Below are 9,447 nucleotides of genomic sequence, written 5' to 3'. Positions count from 1 at the left end.
CGAAGCGGGGCTCGAACTCGTGGACCGCGAGATCATGACCTGAGCCAAAGTCGGACGCTTAACGGACTGAGCCACCCAGGCGCCCCTTTCATTTTATTTTAGAGAGAGACAGCAAGCACAGGGGGGAGAGCAGAGGGAGAATCTTAAGCAGGCTCCACACTCAGCACAGAGTCTGACATGGGGCTCAATCCCATGCCTCTGAAATCATTGCCTGAGCCAAAATCAAGAGTCAGATGCTCAACTGACTGAGGTGCCCCTCCAAAAAAAAGGTTTAAAAATTCAAGGAAACTCTCTCTCTCCCCCTCGCTCTCTGCCCCTTGCTCACCCACACCCTCTCAAAATAAATTTTAAAAAAATCTGAAGAAACAATCTGGAAGTTGTCTTCTGCCTGCTCCCCCGCAACCCCTCTTCCAAGGAGTGGCCCAATGGTAAAAGTTTTGTATGTGTATTTCTAGACATACTTCTTTTTCTTGTTTAAGATGTTAAGTAATCTCTACCCCCAACATGGGGCTTGAATTTACAATCCCAGGATCACGAGTCACATGCTCAACTGACTGAACCAGCCAGGCACCCTCCTAGACCCATTTTTATGCATTTTTTTTCCTATGATAAAACTTACATAACATAAAATTTACTCCGTTAGCCTGTTTTTTTCAATGTTTATTTTTGAGACAGAGAGAGACGGAGCGGGAGTGGGGCAGAGAGAGAGACAGACAGACAGACAGAATCCGAAGTTCTCCAGGCCCTGAGCTGTCAGCCCAGAGCCCCACGTGGGGCTTGAACTCGTGAACCATGAGATCACGACCTGAGCCAAAGTTGGCGCTTAACTGACTGAGCCACGCGGGGGCCCCCATGTTAACCATTTTCGAGTGACCTGTGTTCAGTACAAAAGGGTGGAATGCTTCTCAATTTGCATGTCATCCTTGTTCAGGGGCCATGCCGATTTTCCCCGTGTTGTCCAAGTTTATGTGCTGACAAACTGAGCACTCCGTGCATTTATAAATGTACAGGTTCCAACATTAAAACTGTAGGCATACTGTGCAAGGGAGGAAAAAGAAAAAAAATGAAGGTGAAAGAATGCTTTTCCTAGTCAAACAAAAACAAAACCAAAATTGACACTTGTATGCTGCAAGAATTTTAGGGGAACTTTTCAGGCAGAAAAAAAACGATAACAGGTGGAAATTTTATTCCACGCAAAGGAATAAAGAACACCAGAGATAGTAGAAATGGGGAAGAAAACAAAAACATTCTTTTCTCCTGCTTAATTTCTTTAAAAGATATTTGACCAAAGCAAACGTGATAAAGTGTGTGGGGTTTATAACATATGCACAAGCAAGATGTATGACGACAATTTCACCAAAGACAAGAGGAGGAAAATGGAAGTGTGCTGTTTTAACTACGGGTTTAAGTGCACTGTTCTCACATGTCACGTGAAATGATGTAAGATTATTTAAAAGGAGACTATGGGGGCTCTTGGCTGGCTCAGTCAACAGAACCTGTGACTCCTGATCTCAGGGTTGTAAGTTCGAGCCCCATGTTGGGTGTAGAGATTACTTAAAAATGAAATCTTTTATGGGCACCGAGGTGGCTCAGTTAGTTAAATGTCCGACTCTTGACTTCGGTTCAGGTCATGGTCCCGGGGTCATGAGATCAAGCCCCGCATCGGGCTCCATGCTGAACACGGATCCTGCTTGGGATTCTCTCTCTCCTTTTCCCTTTGCCCCACACCTCCACTTGCACTGCTTACTCTCTCTCTCTCTCTCTAAAATAATAAAATAAAATAAAATAAAATAATCTTTTAAAAAATAAAAATAAAGGTAGACTATGATTAGTTACGATTCGTTAGATATTGTAAGTCCTAGACCAAGCACTAAAAACAACTTTCAAAGAAAATATAACTAGTAAGCCAGTAGTGGAGAGAAATGGAATCATGAAAAAATTAGGTTAATACAAATGAAGAAAAAACAAAAATAGAGCAAAGAGTATATTGGGATAAGTGGAAAACAAATACTAAAATGCTAAATTTAAGCCCAATCACATCAATAATTACACTGAATGTAAATGGTATATATACATATATATGTATACATATATACATACATATATATACATACATATACATACATATATACATATATATACACATATGTATATATGTGTATATATATGTATAGACATATATATGTATATATATGTGTAGACATATATGTATATATGTGTTTACATATATGTATACACATATGTATATATGTATATGTATATATATATATATAAAACTAATTCATTGTTATATATCAAGTATAACTCAATTTATTAAAAAACTACTCCATTAAGGGCCTCTGGGTGGCTCAGTTGGTTAGGCATCTGACTCTTGGTTTTGGCTCAGGTCATGATCTCATGGTTTCATGGGTTCGGGCCCCGCATCAGGCTCTGTGCTGACCGTGCATGAAGACTGCTTGGAATTCTCCCTCTCTCTCTGCGTCTCCCCTTCTCGTGTCCTCTCTGTCTCAAAATAAATAAATAAACTCTGAAAATAATAAAAGGTAACAAAAATTAAAAACCACTCCATTAAAAAATAGAAATTGTCAGACTGGATGAGAAAAAAGCAAGATATGCTATCTGCAAGCAATCGTATACTATCCACAAGAAACCAATTTTATATATAAAAACATGGGCAGGTTAAAAAGTAAAGGGCAGGGGCGCCTGGGTGGCTCAGTTGGTTAAGCGTCCGACTTCAGCTCAGGTCATGATCTCGCAGTCCCTGAGTTCGAGCCCCGCGTCGGGCTCTGGGCTGATGGCTCAGAGCCTGGAGCTTGCTTTGGATTCTGTGTCTCCCTCTCTCTCTGTTCCTCCCCCATTCATGCTCTGTCTTTCTCTGTCTCAAAAATAAATAAAGGTTAAAAAAAAAAAATTAAAAAAAAAAAAAGTAAAGGGCAATGAAACATATCAAGACAATGTACAAAAAAAAAAAAAAAAAAAAAGAGTAAAAGGAGAGATAAATAAATGCCATGCCAGCCATAGGCAGAAGAAAGGGAATTGACTCTATTAATATTAGAGAAAGTAGGTTTCAGTTCAAGGGACCATAGTTTTTTGTTTTTTTTTTTTTGTTTTTTTTTTTTAACGTTTATTCATTTTTGAGACAGAGAGAGACAGAGCATGAACAGGGGAGGAGCAGAGAGAGAGGGAGACACAGAATCTGAAACAGGCTCCAGGCTCTGAGCTGTCAGCACAGAGCCCGATGCGGGGCTCAAACTCACGGACCGTGAGATCATGACCTGAGCCGAAGTCGGATGCCTAACCGACCAAGCCACCCAGGCGCCCCAAGGGACCATAGTAACAAAGGATCAATTCATCGAGAAAACATAACAGTGCTACAGAGTTTCAAAATACATGAGGCCAAAGCTGATAGAAACAGAAAAAGAAATAGACAAAATTATAATTGTAGGTTTCAACACTCCTCTCTCAATAATTGTTAAAATATGTGGGCAGAAAATCAGTAAGAATACAGAAGACTTGAATAACATAACAACCAAATTAAATTGGCATTTATAAAACACTCCACTTAACAACAGCAGAATAAACAGTATTTTCAAGTGTATATAGACCATTTATCAAGTTAGACCATATTTGGGGCCATAGAACAAGTCTCAATAAATTTTAAAGGATTGAAATCATTCATAGTATATTCTCTGACCACAATGGAATTAACTAGAAATCAATAATAGAAAGATATCCGCAAACACTCGGATGTTTGCAAATTAAACAACATACTTCTACCTAACGCTTAGGTCAAAAAAAGAAATCACTCAGGAGGGGTTCCTGAGTGGCTCAGTTAAGTGCCCAACTCTTGATATGGGCTCAGGTCATGATCTCACGGTTTGTGAGATCCAGCCCCGTGTCAGTTTCCGTGCTGACAGCGTGGAGCCTGCTTGGGATTCTCTCTCCCTCTCTCTGCCCTTCCCCCACTTGTGTGCACACGCATGTGCACGCGCGTGCACCCTCTCTCAAAATAAATAAACACTAAAAAATTTTTTAAAGAAATCACAACTAAAATCAGAAGATATTTTTAACTAAACGAAAACAAAAGCAGCATCTCGAAAAGTGGGATGGACCTAACACAGTGCTCTCAAGGAAATGTATTACTTTCAATGCTTATGTTGGAAAGAAAAAGTTTAAAATCAAATATCTAAAAAATATATAAATAAATAAATAAGTATAAAATCTCTTAAGCTTCCACCTTAAGAAACTAGAAAAAGAAGAGCACCTTAAACCAAAGTGGAAGGAATGAAATAACCAGAAATCAATAAAATAATAAGTGGGCAAAAATAGGGAAAACTAATGAAACCAAAAGCTTGACTCATTGAAAATACAACTGAGAAAGCTCTGCCTCACACTGAACAAGGATATAAAGGACACAATCTCCAATATCAGGAACAAACAATTCTACATATACTAAAAAGATAATATGGTAATTTATGCATTACTTCAAGCTAATAAACTCATCAAATTAGATAAAGGGGGAAAATTCCCTGAAAATCAGATCAACGAAAGCTCACGCGAGAAGAAATACTTAAAGTGTCTCAATTTATATTAAAGAAATTGAAATTGTTGTTATGAAACTTCCTACAAAAAAAAACACCATTTGTTCCAGATGTCTTTAGTAATAAATTCTACCAAATACTTAAGGAAGGAATAAAACCAATCCTACACAAAAAAGTGGCGAGGAGAGAACTTTGCGATTTATTTTATGAAGCTAGTATTACCCTAACACCAACACTAAAAAAGAAACCAAAAGGATAGAAAACTACAGACTAGTACTCTTTGTGAACGCAGACACAAAATCATCAAGATTTTAGTAAGTCAGATTCAGTTAAATATTAAAAAAGGAACATACCAGGACCAAGTGGGATTTATCCCAGGAATGTAAGATTGATTCAATATGCAAAAAATCAATAAGTGTGATTCATCATCACAGACAAAAAAAGGAGAAGCTCTATGATCAACCAGCTCAACAGATGCAGAAAACATTTGACAGATTTCAACACCCATCTATGATTAAAAAATCAAACCGACTCTCAACAAACTAGAAATAGAAGGAAATATTCTCAATCTGATAGATCCACCAAAAATGTAAAGCTAGCACCATGCTTAATAATTTAAAACTGAATTATTTTCCCCTGCGAGAGGTTGCCCCTTGCCATTTCTATTCAACAGGAGTTCCTAGTCAATGATATAAGGCAAGAAACCAAAATAAAAGCCATGTAGTTTGGGAAAGGAAGAAATAAAACTGTTATTATCCACTGGCTATGTGGTTGTTCATGTAGAAAATCCTAAAGGATCTATCAAAAAGCAACTACAACTAAGAAGCAAATTTAACGGGCTCCTGGGTGGCTCGGTAGGTTGAGCGGCCGACTTCAGCTCAGGTCATGATCTCATAGTTCGTGAGTTCGAGCCCTGAATCAGGCTCACTGCTGTCAGCACAGAGCCCACTTCAGATCCTCTGTCCTCCTCTCTCTCTGCACCTCCCCCATTCACACTCTCTCTCTCAAAACTGAATAAACATTTAAAAAAAAGAAGTAAATTTAACAAGGTCAGAGAATACAAGCTCAACATACAAAAGTAATTGTAGGTCTAGAGTCTAGCAACGGACAATTGGAAACTGAATATTTTTAAATAATATCATTCACAATAGCATCACGAAGCATGAAATCTTTAGGGATAAATTTAGCAAAACATATGATGATATGTACATTGAAAATTCCAAGACTTGGCTGAGATAAAGGAATGAAGATTTAAGTACATGATGAGACGTACTTTGTTCATACTTCAGTTGACTCAGTATTGTTAAGATGTCAATTCTCCCTAAATTGATCTATTGGTTCCAGGCAAGCCCAATCAAAATTCCAGCAAGATTTTTTTGGCAGGAATTTACATAAAGATGCAAAAACCTAGAACAGTCAAAACAATTTTGGGAAAGAACAATCACTATTTGATTTCAGGACACACTATAAAGCTAAACTAATCAACATGGGGTGGATGGTGTTAGTATAAGGGTAGACGTAGAGATCTACGGAACCAATTCAAGAGTCTAGAATAAACCCACACATAAACAATCAATTGGCTTTCAATAAAGTTGCAAGATACCAACCGTGAAAAGACAGTCTTTTTAACAAATGGTTGAAATCAGTTTGGAAAAGATAGTCTCTTGAGCATATGGTTCTGGAAAAAAAATTGAATTTTCATATGACCAAAAAAAAAAAAAAAAAAAAAAAAAAGAACCTCAACTCTTTTCTCATATTGCATAAGAAAATTGACTCAAAATGTATTCTCAACTTGGGGCACCTGGGTGGCCCAGTCGGTTAAGCTTCCAACTCTTGATTTCTGCTCAGGTCACATGTCATGTCTGTGCAATTGAGCCCCACATCGGGCTCTGTGCTGACAGCACGGAGCCTGCTTGGGATTCTCTCTCTCTCTCCTTCTCTCTCTGCCTCTCCCCTGCTCGTGCTGTCTCTGTCAAAATAAATAAACTTTAAAAAAATTATATTCTCAACTTTGACGGAAAATTGGAAGGCATAAAACTCCTAAAGCAAAACAGAAAAAAACCCTTTGTGATTTGGAGCTAGACGAAATGTCTTAGGACACAAGGCACAAACCATGAGTTAAAAATAATACATCGGAGACATCGAAATTGAAAACTTTTGCTCCTCAAAATACGCTGTTAAGAAAGCAAAAGGCAAGCCACGTGTTGAGAGAAAATATTTGCAAAACATATATCTGATAAAGGACTTGTATCTAGAGTCTGTAAAGAATTCACAAAACAACGACAGGACAAACAATCTGATGTTTTAAGTGGGTAAAATATTGGAACAGAGATTTCACCCGAGAAAATGCACTAATAGCACATAAGAACATGAAAAAAAAAAAAAAAGCTCCACCTCATGAATCATTAGGGAAATGCAGATAAAACCACCTCACACCCCCCATCATGACTAAAATGTCTTCAACAGGTAATAACAAATGTCGACAAGGGTACGAAGCAACCAAGACTCTCGTCCGCCGAGGACACAAGGACAAAATGGTAAAGCCACTTTGGAAGGCACTTGGCTTCTCATGAAGTTACGTATACACACTGACCACTGGACCCCACAATTCCACTCCTAGATATTAGCCCGAGAAGAATGGAAATGTACACCCTGTGAACATGTGAATGTTCATAACCGCTTTCTTCATAATCGAACCAACTGGAAGCATGCCAAATGTCATCCACGGGTGAAGAGAAAAGCAAATTACGCAGCACTAACTTGGTAGTAGAAAGGAACCAACTTCGAGACACGGAAACAGGGCAGCACACTGAAATTGTATTCTGTGCCTTGGCCCCCTTAGCTGCCCCCCACACCCGCCACTGTAAACTCCTCGCCATCAGGAGCTGTTTCCTCTTTTCCACCGTACTCCCAGGGTCTAGCAGAGAGCCTGACATATAGTCACTGCCCAGTAATTATTTGTTGAATGAAAGAATGTGACTGCTTTTCTGTGTTCGTGAAGTTCTTATTTACGCCAAATCGGCGTGCGCCTTCTGGGCATTGGGTTCTTTGCTCGTGCCTTGCTTCGGTGAAGAACGCTTCGCTCTGACTTCTGGATGACCGGTCGGGGTCGGCAGTGGTTACAGGGCGGTGATGACAGCTTCTGCGCGCCTGCTCCCTTTCTCTCTCCTCTTGATCTGCCAGAGCTTTCCGAACGTGTGAGTGGAGGTTGCTTGCGTTTCTCCTCGGGCTCAGGCGCCGCGCCAGCCTCGGCCCCAGTGTTTGAATTCTATGCTCCTTTGGCCAAGTCTCGGGAGCCAACTTGCAATTTGGCTGTTGCAGTACATTCTGGCTCTTTCGCAGGCGGTTTGGGCTCGTTGATATTCACGAGCTTGCAAGGAGGAGGTTCATCTCACCAGGGAGAACGGGCAGTGGAAGAGGGGGCCCTTTCCTGGCCTCGCTGTGGCCCTGGCCAGGCCACCGTCCTGCCTGAGAGTAGCCCACATGCTTCTAGAGGAATTCCTTAAGTTTCCTTCCAGATGGGCATTTTGGCCTCCAGACAGAAGTACCCCAAGCCCCGTGTCACCCTGGAAGATGTTAAGTTTTCACCTTGTGGGGACCCTGATGGGTTTTTCATGGAGTCACAAATGTGTTCCCAGCTCCAGGACCCACAGCAGCTAAGGAGGGATGCCAGAGCGGAGAGTAACGTCCATGGTGGCAGAGCCTGCCACGATTCCATGGGCCAGCATCCAAGGAGATTGTTTTTTCTTGGAACAGATTACTATTTCTGCTTTCCTTTTTTCCTCTGATGAGGTCATGGACTCATAACACAAGCATGCCTTTGCTTTCCTTAATTCAATGAATCTATTTTCCAGAGGAAGCATTCTAGCTCCGTTTTTGACTTCAGCAACAGGTGCGTGTGTGCGCGTGCGTGAGTGTGGGGGGGGGGGGGGGGGGCGCGCGCGCGGACAACGCAGGAGCCTAACCTATGTGTGCCACACGTTCAGACAGTGCCAGAATATGAGGGCGTCCTGCTAGCTAGAGTAAAATCACAATTCTGGAATATTTATATCCCTACTTCTAGTACATCCTATGTGCCAGGCACCATGTTAAATGCTTTTCTGGGTTCATGTCCTTTAATCCATAGGGCAACTCTATGAGGTGGGCTGGTGTTAGCCCCACTTCACAGATGACGGAACTGAGGTTTATTAAGGCAGTTTGCCCGGAGCGATGGGACTGGTCTTCAACCTCAGAAATCTGACCTCGGAACTACGTTTTTTATCTCCGCATATTGAGAGTGACAGGTTAGCCCTTGGAATAAAATCACCAAAGAAAGAGGGAAGCCCACGGCCACCTCTAACTTCGTCATTGGCTGTGAACGGGCCCCGTGCTGCTCAAAGGTAAGGGCCAAAGTGTCTGGACTCTGACTTACTGGCTAATGTTTTGCAGAAGTGACTGCTTGGTGTTTCTCAAACATTCTCTAACCAAGACCCACAGGAACTTGACCCAGGTTCCTTGAGGGGGGAAGGGCGCCAGTGATTCTCTGGGAGCCTGTGAAGAATGGCAACTCGGGTGGAAAGAGTCCTTCTCTGTCGCTGAGAAAGTACTGGGAGCTGCCATTGTTTCGTTCATCAAACATTTTCAAGCAGCTATTCTTTGGGGGGGGGGGGGGGGGAGGGGGCGGCGCGGTGAGAAAGGCAGCAACAGACCTTGCCTATGGTCTAGCAAAAAAAGACCATGACTAACTGAGCAGTAGCGAGAGGGTGCCAGGGGAACCCTCAAGAAGTCAGAGCCCTGGGGCCGCGTCGAGGCTAACCCCAGGATCAGTCCAGGATTAAGACCACAGGACGCTGAGGGGATCCTCATGTGTAGCTGTCCCAGAACATTTTAAGTGACCATCAAAGGACTTGCGTGAGCAAAAGACACT

The 9,447-nt window shown here is 41.5% G+C and overlaps 1 pseudogene; it reads right to left on the bottom strand.

Annotated features, from left to right (window-relative positions):
• Positions 1 to 887: 887 nt before the first annotated feature.
• Positions 888 to 987, bottom strand: LOC132660467 (U6 spliceosomal RNA; annotated as a pseudogene).
• Positions 988 to 9,447: the final 8,460 nt, after the last annotated feature.

The sequence above is a fragment of the Panthera onca genome, chromosome B4, assembly GCF_046562875.1.
Source record: "Panthera onca isolate mPanOnc1 chromosome B4, mPanOnc1 haplotype 2, whole genome shotgun sequence".
Taxonomy (NCBI): Eukaryota; Metazoa; Chordata; class Mammalia; order Carnivora; family Felidae; genus Panthera; species Panthera onca.
The sequence above is the reverse complement of the archived record's forward strand: the minus strand, read 5'-3'. Positions and strand labels throughout refer to the sequence as shown.